This window comes from Crocodylus siamensis, chromosome 2, assembly GCF_052110815.1.
Source record: "Crocodylus siamensis isolate JL-2025a chromosome 2, ASM5211081v1, whole genome shotgun sequence".
Lineage (NCBI taxonomy): Eukaryota > Metazoa > Chordata > Crocodylia > Crocodylidae > Crocodylus > Crocodylus siamensis.
Genome location: NC_143396.1, coordinates 166,018,960 through 166,031,289, shown reverse-complemented (window position 1 = coordinate 166,031,289; position 12,330 = coordinate 166,018,960). Strand labels below are relative to the sequence as shown.

General features: G+C 49.6%; 1 protein-coding gene across 1 annotated transcript in view; it reads right to left on the bottom strand.

Annotated features, from left to right (window-relative positions):
• LPXN (leupaxin) overlaps nt 1-9,472 on the bottom strand; it is a 37,760-nt gene extending 28,288 nt beyond the window's left edge. Inside the window, exon 1 of the mRNA XM_090032088.1 lies at nt 9,370-9,472. The gene's annotated coding sequence lies outside the window, so the exon portion shown is untranslated. The remainder of the gene's footprint in view (nt 1-9,369) is intronic.
• Nucleotides 9,473-12,330: the final 2,858 nt, after the last annotated feature.

The window sequence follows — 12,330 nt, the reverse complement described above, 5'->3', positions numbered from 1 at the left end:
CCAACACAGCTTCATTAAGGGTAGGTAATGCCTGACCAACCTCATGTCCTTCTATGACCAGGTGACACATCACCTGGACAGGGGAGGAGAGGCTGATGTCACATATTTGGATTTCACAAAAGCCTTCCACTTGGTCTCCCACGATGTCCTCATGGTAAAATTGGGGTGCTGCGGCCTCTACAACCGTATGGTCCAATGGCTGGGGAACTGGCTCTGTGGTCAGACCCAGAGAGTGACTGTTGATCAAACCAAGTGACCAGGGGCATTGCCCAGGGTTCAGTTCTTGGACCAGTACTCTTTAATATATTCATAAACAATCTGGATTCGGGTATCAAAAGCAAAGGCTAAGTTCACAGACAACACCAAATTATGGGGAATCACAGTCACTCTATAGCAGGGATAGGAAAACTCTGGGCTGCCGGTCAGCTCTATTTCCCAGCTGCCCCTGACCGCATGGCTCGTGCCAGTCTCCATGGAGACCTCAGCCATGCTGGCAGCATGTGCAGCAGAGCAGTGCAGGACACTGCTCCACAGCTTCCGGGAACATGGGACAGGGTGGCTTGCTCCAGAGACGTGATCTGTAGCCTGCACACTCCAGGGAGGGGCATGCATGCAGGGCATCATGGCTCTGCCCCAGCTCCAGACAGGTTCTTGCTGCTGCAAGGAGCCAGGGCAGAGCCACAATCCCCTGCATGCGTGCCCCTGCCCAGAACATGCAGGCTATAGATAGGGGCTCTGCCCTGGCTCCAGAACAAGCTGTCCCATCCCACATTCCCAGCAGCTCCAGACCAGCCTACTGCACGCTGAGGCTGGGATCTTCACAGAGACCAGCACAAGCCATGCAGAGAGGGGTGGCTGGGAAATGGAGTCCCTGGTTAACCGGCAGCCCAGAGGTTCCCCATCCATGCTCTAGAGCAGTGGTCTCCAAAGTGGGGTGCGCGCACCCCAGGGGGTGCACAAGACAATCCATCGGGGTGCAGGAAGAAAATATTAGGACTTCTATTTATATTTATTTTTTATCTAAAAAAATGAGAAAGAAATTAAGCTTTACTAATATTTAATATACAGATTGACACTGGCGCCCTCATTCGGTCCGTATGTCAGACAGTCACGTGTCACATACAGTACATGAGGCATCCTGAGGGAAGATTGGGAGCCCCACAACACGGAGGGGTTGACAGTGGTGCCCTTATTCATTCGTTCGCTTTCAGCGTATTGTGACATATTGCAGTTTACGTGTGCCCGGTTAAGTGGATTTACGGATTATATTATCTGGTTTCAACTAAACTAACCCTCACAAAATGGACAAGTGGCTTAAAAAGATTCCTGCAAAGAAACTGCAGATTGAAGATAATACTAATAAAGCAAGCACAAGCGAACAAGAAGAAAATGGCAGAGCTGACACCTCTCCTACTCCTAGTATGGGCTCTTTGTCAGCCACATTACAAGGTAAAAACAATGACGATCTAATCAGATCTGACAAGAAGTCAGCCAAAAAAATTCAAAATGATCAAGAAGACTATTTGAAATATGGATTTACATTCACTATCGTTAACGATGAACCTCGCCCTAAGTGTATATTGTGCCTTGAGATATTAGCTAAGGATAGTATGAAGCCATCACGATTAGCAAGACATTTAAAAACTAAGCATCCAGAACATGAAGACAAACCTCTACAATTTTTTCAGCGATGTTTAAAGTTATGCGATACTCAATCCAGTACTTGACAAAATTTCACTAAACTTAATGATAAATGTTTAAAAGCCTCTTTTGAGGTTTCTTACTTAATAGTGAAAGACAAAAAGCCACATACCATTGGGGAAACGCTTGTTCTTCCTGCCACGGTAAAAATGGCTGAAATAATACACGGAAAACAATATGGCGACAAACTAAAATGCATTCCTTTGTCAGCAAATACTGTTAGAAGACGCACTGAAAACATTGCTGAAGATTTGAAGAAACAAGTATTAGAACAAATTACGCAGCATGGGAGGTTTGCTATACAGTTGGATGAAAGTACAGATGTTTCTAACAGGTCTCAGTGTATGGTATTTGCTAGATTCTGTTTCAAGAAGGAAATACACAAAGAACTACTTGTTTGTGAGCCACTAACAGAAATGTACCGGAGAAGATATATTCTCAACAGTAAATGACTTCTTTAATAAAAACAATGTTTTATGGAAAAACTGTAAGTGTAACCACTGATGGAGCGGCTGCTTTGACTGGAATAAAAAAACGATTATTCCAGGGTACGGTTACAGAGATAGTACCACATGTGAAATTAATTCACTGCAACATTCATTGGCAAGCTATCGCAGCAAAGAAGTTGGAGCCAGAAGTGCACAAAGTGCTACAGGATGTCATCGATGTGGTTAATTTTATAAAAACAGACCTTTAAATAGTAGAATCTTTACGATACTTTGTAATGAGATGGGGAGTGACCATGAAAATCTTTTGTACCACACAGAGGTTCGACGGTTATTTCGTGGCAAAGTGCTTAAAAGAGTTGTCAAACTTAAAGATGAGTTATGCATTTTTCTTTTACAAAAAGACAAGTGTTCCAAACTTTTCTGTGATAAGTGGCTGTCAGTAGTATGCTACCTAGCAGATATTTTCGAAAAAATAAAAACACTTAATCTGTCCCTTCAAGGTAAAGGTGACGTTTTAACAATGGGTAAGAAAGTACCTGCTTTTCAAAAGAAACTCGTGCTACGGAGAGAGCATTTTGAAAACGGATGTTTGGAAATGTTTCCTTCATTATGTGATTTTGTTGCCGAAAACAATGTGTGTCACCTATAAATACTCTCATATCTGCACAATTAAAAAACTTGGAAACAGAATTTTCTAACCTGTTTAAAAATCTTCCAAACGAAGAGTTTCGGTGGGTTTTGAACCCACTTGTTAAATTATAAAAATGCAATACCTTTTGATTAGTTTGCAAGAACAACTGATTGACATCAGGGAGGATAGAAATTTACTAGCCGAATTTCAACAAAAACCTTTGCATAATTGGTGGATGGGATTGAAAAATGAGTATCATGATTTAGTAAGCGCAGCCAACGATGCCCTTCTTCCATTTGGATCTACATAGCTTTGCCAGGTATCTTTTTCAGCTATGACAGCCATTAAATCCAAGTATCAAAATAAACTGAACTTAGAACCAGACCGTCAAATCACTGTATCACAAAGTGTTAAACCAAGATTTTCAAAAATAATGAAGCATATTCAATCACACTGACTTCATAGACTTCATAGACATTTGGGCTGGAAGGGACCTCAGAAGATCATCGAGTCCAGCCCCACACGCAAAGGGCAGGAAGTCAGCTGGGGTCATAGGATCCCAGCAAGATAATATCCTCCTGCTTTACTTGGCTTTGGTGAGGCCACAGGTAGAGTACTGTGTCCAGTTCTGGGCTCCACACTTTAAAAATGACATGGAGAAGCTTGAGAGAGTCCAGAGGAAATCTGCAAACATGATCAGGTCAAGAGAGAAGGCATGAGGAGAAAAAAATTTGGAGGGGGCTGAGTGTGCATGTTCATGCGTGCACCCTTCCCCCCCCCAGCAGGCAAGTCTGGGTGGGGAGGAGAAAGGGCCATGGGAGGAAGTGAGGGAGTGGGCCTATGACCGGGCAGGGATCAGGAGGGAACGGAGCAGAGCCGGGCCCAGGATTGGGGCCAGGGCCCACTGTGCCTGTGTGGCCTCCCGCACCCGGGGTCCTTGCCCAGCTCCAGCACCCCCCGCACCAATGAAACTGCCACCCCCTAGCCCTGCACTGGCCCCAGCCCCAGCCCCATACCACTCTGGGGGACAACAAAGATGATCAAAGTCATCTTGGGGTGAGCCCTGGCTGTGCCGACAGGCCAGAGGGGACAGAGCCCCCAGGACCGCTGCACCCACCCTGCCCTGAGTTGTCGTTGCTCTCTGGGGAACATGGGGAGGGGGTGGTGGCTCCCACTGCTGCACGTGTCCCTGGAATGCATGAGGGGGCACATGCCCCCAGAACTGCGCAGGAAAGGGAAGGGTGCTGCTTTGGGCTGGGATGGAGGCTGTACTGGGATCTTCCCAGGCTGCTTCTCCCACCCACCTCCCCCCGGAACAGCCCAGCGCAGCCTCGTCCCCAAACTCCAGTGGCAGCCTGCCCTGCCCCTTGCAGATCCAGGGGCACATGCCCCCCGTGCCTCCTGGGGTGTGGGTAGCAGCAGGAGCTGTGCCCCCTGGACAAGCTGCTCGCAGCTCAGTCCCATGCCCTGCTGGCTGTGGAGTGCCTGCCACACTTCCAGCCTCAGCCCCACTCCGTCCCCACCCCTGCTGCATTGGAAACCCTCTGCCAGGCTGCCTTGCGGCCCTACTGCTGCTCCACATTTGGGAGCTAAGCCCCATTAGCTCCCCCTCTCTTCTGCCACCTGTGAGAGCAGGCCTTTTGAGGAGGGGCTGAGAGGCATGGGACTCTTTAGCCTGAAGAAGCGTAGGTTCAGGAAGGACTTTGTGGCACCCTATAAGTATATAAGGGGTATGCATCAAGATCTGGGAGAACATCTGTTCACCAGGGCACCTAAAGGGAAGACAAGGTCCAACAGTCACAAACTGTTGAAAGACCATTTTAGACTGGACATAAGAAAAAACTTCCTTACCGCCTGAGCCTCCAGAGTCTGGAATAGACTCCCCCAGAAGTGGTGCAAGCACCTACTGTGGACACATTCAAGAAGCATTTGGATGCTTGTCTTGTTGGGTCATCTGACCCCAGCTGACTTCCTGCCCTTTGGGCAGGGGACTGGACCTGATTATCTCACAAGGTCCCTTCCAGTCCTAATGTCTATGAAATCTGTAAGTCTATGCATATCACCACTCTGGATTTCTCTCCAGTCCCCACCACATACCTCCCACTTTTTCCTCACTGGCCACTATCTCCCTTCATGGACTGACTTGTAAGGCTTGCTTCTTGCCTCTGCAACAGTTTACCTAAAGAAAAGCCAAGGCAACAGTAAGGTAACTAGAAACAATGGACACAAGTTAAAAGAGAGCAAATTCAGGCTGGACATCAGGAAAAAGTTCTTTACAGTGAGGGTTGCCAAAATATGGAATAGGTTTCCAAGGAAGGTGGTGTTGTCCCCTTCCTTGGAAATAGTCAAAAGGAGATTGGACAGACTGGCATCTGACCCCAGTGCTCTTTCCTGCCCAGGGCAGGGGGGTCGGACTTGATGTTCTAATAGGTCTCGTCCGACCCTAATAATTATGAAACTATGAAGCCAATAATCCCTTTCCTTATTATAATACCTGGGTAAAAGTCCTATCTGAAAATCACAGATGCTGTGAGTTGTTTCACATGGGCAGGTCCTATTGCTCCATTGACTTCATTGGGGATCTGTAGAGATCCCAGAGGAAATGAATGGAGCATCTTACAAGATCAAAGGACATCCCCGAACAAAAAAAGATGTAGCAGCAAGCACTGGAATGCAGCCAGGTTAGGAAAAACTTGCCACAAGAATGCCCAGCCCAAGGAAGGGACAAAAGCTGAAACAAAGACAGTGAAACAGGAGCTTCCCTATAATGTTACCCAGAAGGACCAAGTACGTTCCCTACCTACAGGCCATATCCAGGCAACTGTACTTTGTATGTGTATGACTTGAAGACCACATGGCTACCCTGAATACATCTATTGTTGAAGTGTCTGTGAAATTAAGTAATGGAAGCTGCTCTGCTTTGGATGTCAGGAGCCTTGATGTGCCTCTCTCAATTTCAAGCCAGCCAGGTCGCAACCAGGTCACTGCAGTGCCAAATGCCATCTGTCACTTAGTCACAGTCTTTTTTGCAATGTTGTTGCCAGGGTAACTTGAATCAAAAGAAACAAAAGCCTGGACTTTCTAAGGCTTTTAAAACAGTCAAAGTGGAATCTACTCCCCAAAGTCCCTCTAATGACAAGTAGATGGAGATGGCTTCATTGACACAGGATGGTGAGCAAAGAAGGGGATGGTAGGAGTACAACTGCCTTGTTAAGGCACAGTTCAGCTATCTATTGTCTGTATGAACTGGAATCACTTTTTGGAACCTCAAAAGGCCATTGATAAATTCTGAACAGCTTGTTCTCACAGACTACCACTGTGCAGATTTTATTCTTAGCAAGGCTGAATTTCCTGGGTGTATATATGCCACCACATTCTAGCATTACTACATCCATGTTCATGTTTGAAAGTCCACCCTCATTGAAGAACAGCTCACAACCAGGCCAGAGAAGTCCAGAAACCAGCCATCATCTGCAAGTGATAAGAATCCATCTTGCTTGGTCTCATAGTTCCATAGTTTCTAGGGTCGGAAGGGACCTGAGCAGATCATCTAGTCCGACCCCCTGCCATGGCAGGAAAGAGTACTGGGGTCAAACGACCCCAGCAAGATGTTCATCTAACCTCCTCTTAAACACCCCCAGGGTAGGAGCCAGCACCACTTCTCTTGGCAGTTGGTTCCAGGCCCTACCCGCCCTGACCATGAAGTAGCGCCTCCTGATATCTAACCTAAACCTACCCTCTGCCGGCTTGTGACCGTTATTCCTGATCACTCCTGGCGGTGCTCGGGGGAACAGTGACTCTCCCAATGCCTGCTGATCCCCCCTGACTAGTTTATAACAGGCCACAAGATCCCCCCTCAGCCTTCTCTTTTGGAGGCTGAACAGGTTCAGGTCTCGTAGCCTCACCTCATAGGGCCTGCCCTGCTGTCCCCTGATCATATGAGTGGCCCTCCTCTGGACCCTCTCCATGCTGTTGACACCCCTCTTGAAGTGTGGCGCCCAGAACTGGACGCAGTACTCCAACTGCGGCCTGACCAGTGCCGCATAGAGGGGGAGGATCACCTCCTTGGACCTGCTTGAGATGCATCTGTGGTTGCATGACAAGGTGCGGTTGGCCTTCCTGACTGCCTCTCCACACTGCCGGCCCATGTTCATCTTGGAGTCAATGATGACCCCAAGATCCTTTTCCACCTCCGTGCTGACAAGAGGGGAGTTCCCTAACCTGTAGGTATGGTGCCGGTTGTTCCTCCCCAGGTGTATCACCTTGCACTTGTCTGTGTTGAAACCCATCCAGTTCTCATCCGCCCACCCTTGTAACCTGTCCAGGTCTGATTGTAGCCTGTTGCATCCTTCCAGTGTGCCCACATCCCCCCACATCTTAGTGTCATCAGCAAATTTGAACAGGGTGCTTTTTACCCCCTCGTCCAAGTCACTGATGAAGATGTTGAACAGTGTGGGCCTGAGGACCAAGCCCTGCAGAACCCCACTGCCCACGTCCTTCCAGGTTGAGAAGCACCCATCCACCACCACCCTCTGGGTGCGGCCCTCCAGCCAGTTGGCGACCCATTTGACTGTGTGGGCGTCTACACCACAGCCCCCCAGTTTCTTAATGAGAACGGGGTGAGAGACAGTGTCAAAAGCCTTCCAGAAGTCCAGGAAGACTATGTCCACTGCTACCCCTGCATCTAATGATCTGGTGGTCTGATTGTAAAAGGCCACCAGGTTGGTCTGACAGGACCTGCCACTGATGAACCCGTGTTGGTTGCCCCCAAGCATGCATTCTCCTGCTGGCCCCTCCTGGATGTGTGCCAGCATAATTTTCTCAAACAGCTTGCCTAGGATCGAGGTGAGACTAACCGACCTATAGTTTCCCGGGTCCTCCTTCCTGCCTTTTTTGAAGATGGGAAGCACGTTGGCCCTCTTCCAGTCCTCCGATACCTCACCAGAGCACCACGAGTGCTCGTAAAGCCGTGCCAGGGGACTTGCAATGACCTCGGCCAGTTCCTTTAGAACTCTAGGGTGGAGATCATCCGGACCGGCTGACTTGAACACGTCCAACCCCTCCAGAAGCTCCCTAACTAAATCCTCGCTAACCCATGGCCCATGTGTGCCTCCCCAGGGGCCCGGGGGGGGTCCAGCAGGGAGGTGGCTGTTCTGGTCCCTACTTAGGAAGGCAGAGGCAAAGAAATCGTTAAACATGTTAGCTTTGCCGTCTGGTGTGACGACCAAATTTCCCAATGCGTCCTGCAAGGGCCCCACATTACCCGGGACCTTCTTTTTACCCCCTATGTATTTAAAAAAGGACTTCTTATTGTCCTTAATCTGGGAAGCTAGTCCCAGTTCCATCTCTGCCTTGGCCTTCCAAACTACCCCCCTACATCCCCGAGCAACTACAGAATAGTCCTCCCTAGTGATGACCCCTTCTTTCTATTGGGTATAAGCCTCCTTTTTAGCAAGGAGACATTCCCGGATGCTTTTGGTGAGCCACGGAGGCTTGTGTGCTCTCCTGCTCCCTTTGATCCTCGTTGCGATTACCTTCCTTTGGGCTTGGAGGATCGTCTCCTTAAGGAGCGACCACTGTCCTTGGACACCTGGCTCCCCTCCCCTCCGGGACCTCAGCGCTTCTCCAACTATCCTCCTTAGCTCGTTGAAGTCTGCCCTCCTAAAATCTAGGGCCGCTGCTTTACTGCATGCCTTTGCCACCTTGTGCTGGATGGTGAATTCCAGCAGGCGATGATCGCTGTCGCCCAGGTGGTCGAGCACTCGCAGCCCCCTCACCAGGTCATCACCCGTGGCCAGCACTAGGTCCAACAAGGCATCTCCCCTGGTGGGGCTGTGCACCTCCTGGGTTAGATGGAGGTCCTGCACTCTGGCCAAGAACCTACGTGAGCGTTCAGACCTGGCTGACTGCTCTTCCCAGCAGATGTCCGGGAAATTCAGGTCCCCCATGACAACCACATCCTTAGCCTTCACTACCTCTGTGAGCTGACCCAAGAATTCCTGGTCAAGCTCTTCTCCCTGGTTGGGAGGTCTGTAGTAGACCCCTACCGTTAAGTCTCTTTCCCCTCAACTGCCATGTACTCTAACCCAAAGCACTTCAGAGTGCCCCTCCCCTGTCTCCTTGCTAATTGACGAGGATATGTATTCCTCCTTGATATAGAGTGTCACGCCCCCACCTCTCTTTCCTATCCTGTCCCTCCTGTACAGCCTATAGCCCTTGACATTCACCGCCCAATCATGCATTGCATCCCACCACGTTTCCATAATCCCCGCTATGTCCGGGCTGGTGTCAGCCAGCAGGAGGGTGAGTTCCTCCTGCTTGTTACCCATACTATGAGCGTTTGTGTAGAGGCATTTGAGGCCTCCTGTGGATGTGTGTACTGACCCCCTAGTCCCAGCATTACCCTGGCCCCTATCTCTTACCTATTTATTTGCTTCGCTCGTTGGTCTGGGCTGGGCTGTAGTTGTGGGTGCTGTTTGGTCTAGCAGTCTGATATTTCCTCCGCCCTCATCTTCCCCTTCCCCCGACGAGCCTAGTTTAAAGCCTGCCATAGGAGGTCCGCCAACCTAGAAGAGAACACACGCTTACCTTTAGGGGAAAGGTGGAGCCCGTCCCATCCCAGCATGTCTCTCGTCGTGATGTGCCGGTCATGGTTGAGGAAGCCAAAGCCCTCCTCGAAGCGCCATTCCTGCAGCCGCCAGTTGGTCTCCGCGATGCACGTTTCATGCCGTCTGCCTCGTCCACTCACTGGCAGGATAGAAGAGAAAACCACCTGTGCGCCCATCTCCTTCAGCACGCACCCTGGTCTCATATTGGAGTAGGCAAAATACAGACCGCCAACTGATTGGATTCCCCACAGTGGGGGCCAGGGGGCCAGCAATGAGAAAGGAGGATGCTGAGTTAGCGCCTCAAAGCTAGGTCCAACACAGTGGGTTTAGGCTAGAAGGCCTAGCCATACTAAAGGGGCAGTGGCTGAATAGGCCAAGGCCCCAACAGAGGTGACAATAGTCATATGACAGTGGCATGGCATGGGGCACAATATAGGGATGGTATGGAGCCGTGCAGTTACCCTTAAGGCAGGCGCTCCTCACCTCTGGGTGCTCTGGAGTGAAGACCTGATCTGGGAAGCCCTGGCATAGCTTCCCCTTTGAGAGCCAAAAGAAACCTCAAGGTGTGGCAGGAAAGTGAATGGGAGATTATTCCCAGAAACAGACTGTAATAAAGGAGACTCTGGGATGCCTCCAGGGGTTCTCAATTGCCCGGGGGATGGGTGTTACGTGGGACCAGGTGGGGTTGGCCCTGCACCCTGCCACCACATGTGGCTAGGGACTTGGGTGGGAGTGCTATTGGCCATTTTGGGCTAGTTGGGGCTGGCCCCACATGCTGCCACCACCTGCAGCCAGGGACTGAGGTGGGAGTGCTTGGAGCTGGATGCTACGGGGCCAAGCAGAGCTGGCCCTGCTGGCTGCCACGACATGCAGCTTCATGGACTTGCACACTCTAGGGAATCTGAGGACCCACTTCCCTTCTCTCACACATCTGAATTCGTTGAGACTCAACAAAAGCTCCCTGACCATCTCTTCTGTTATCTCCTCCCTTAGCTTGTGCCCCTTTCTTTCCAGATAATCCTTATTAAGCGTTTAGCTGCTGCTTAATTTTTTTGTGAAAACTGAGGCAGAGTAACTGTTGAGCAGTTGTGCTTTCTTCATGTCTCTGGTTAGAAGTTCCCCTTGGCTTGTTAACAGAGGACCCACAGTTTCCTTAGTCCTTCTTCTCTGACCATCATACTTATAGAACCTCTTCTTGTTGTCCTTAACTTCCTTTGTCAGGTGCAGCTCATTCTTCATCTCTGTCCTTCCTGGTTGTGTTCCTACAGATTCTTGCTATTTCCTGGTATGTGTTCTTGGTGACCTACCCATTCTTCCATTGCCTGTATGCTTTCCTTTTGCATTTGGGGCATTTTAGAAGCTTCTTGTGCATCCACATTGCTCTCTTGCTATTCTTCTTGTGCTTCCATTGTGTTGGGACAGTTTTGTTTTGGGCTTCTTCCACTTGTGCTCCAAGCTCCTTAATCCCCCTGCCAAGAGCCTCATAATCACCTCTGATGTTCTCAGTGTCATTTCTGGCAGTATTGTTGGTACTTACATGGACAAATAGAAAAGGGTAGTAGTCTGAAGGATGGATAAGCTTTGTCAGACTCTCTGTGATGTCCTGAATTTGGGATCCAGGCAGGCAGCACACCTCCTAGGCCTCCTAATCTGGATGACAAATTGGTGCCTTTGTTCCTTGCAGAAGTAAGTCACCAACCACCACCACTCTTCTCTTCCTTCTTGGTGCAGTGGTCCTGAAGCCCTTGTCCCTGGGTCTTGTTCTTCCTGCTCTCTAGGCTGCTGCCTCCTCTGACTCATGCTTACAGATGTCCTCTCCTCAGCAGTTCCACCAGAGTGCTTGAAAGTGGCTGATAACTTCAATCTTCCACTCTTCAGTTCTGGGAAGCCTCCTTCTTTGAGTTGTCATATGCTGCGACTTGTCCTCATTTCCCTTCAGACTATCCAGTAGCAGCCTCTCGTAACTCTTGTCCAAGTAATCTTCCTGGTCCCAGATGCAATGCAGCATGGATACCCATACTTCCAACATGTGAATCTTCTTCTCCTAGGCAGACATTAGCTTACATTTGCTGCAAATGAAGTGCTTATGACCCTTGAGAAAAACACAAACGTGGCAGGACACAACAGCTGACCCAAATTCCATTTGTGCCTCCTTTGCTCCCTGGACAACACCTATGCGACAACAAGAAAAAATAAACAAGGGGGCAGCGGGAAAAGATACAACATATGAAACTGCAAGCACCTGCAGCAGAGCCCTTGCCCATGTTCCCACCCACACCCACAGCCCCCTGCTCCCTGGTTTCCTCCTCAGGTGAACTCCCTAGGCAAGCTCCCTCTCTGCTTGCTGCCTTCTGTTCCCTGCTCCCACTGTTTGCTGGAGGCTGCCTTTCATAAGGCTTTTATCCTAGCTCTACCACTCAGTTACCTAAACCAGTCCCACCCAAGCCCTGTCACTCAGTCATTCCAGAAGTGGGAAGGAGGAAGGGAGCAAGCACACATGCATATACCATGGTTGGGGGGGGGGGCACTAAACACACACAGAACAGGCACTAGGCAAACACTCTAGCACGAATCAGCCACCCCAAGCCACTAGTACAGAAATAGGCCTCTTCAAGGCAGTCCCACACCTGATCTGTTTATCCCAGAGCCACTGCTCTCTACTTACCACTCAGATAAATTAACCCTAAGTAAATAAAACATATAAAAACATAAAATGCTCTCAGTTGCAAGATGATCTAGGTGGCTTTTCTCACCAGTCTGAGCTGAAAGGAACCAATGTATCCAAAATAAGAGGTTGACAACATCTGGCTGGTGGGAGCCACTGGATCTGGCCTGTGGAGTCAAGGCCTTCAGCAGGATAAAGTTTTGCCTACGCATGTGCTAGGGCAAGGCGGCAAGGGACTATGCCTGCACCATAGCTGGGGAATGGGGAAAAATGGTT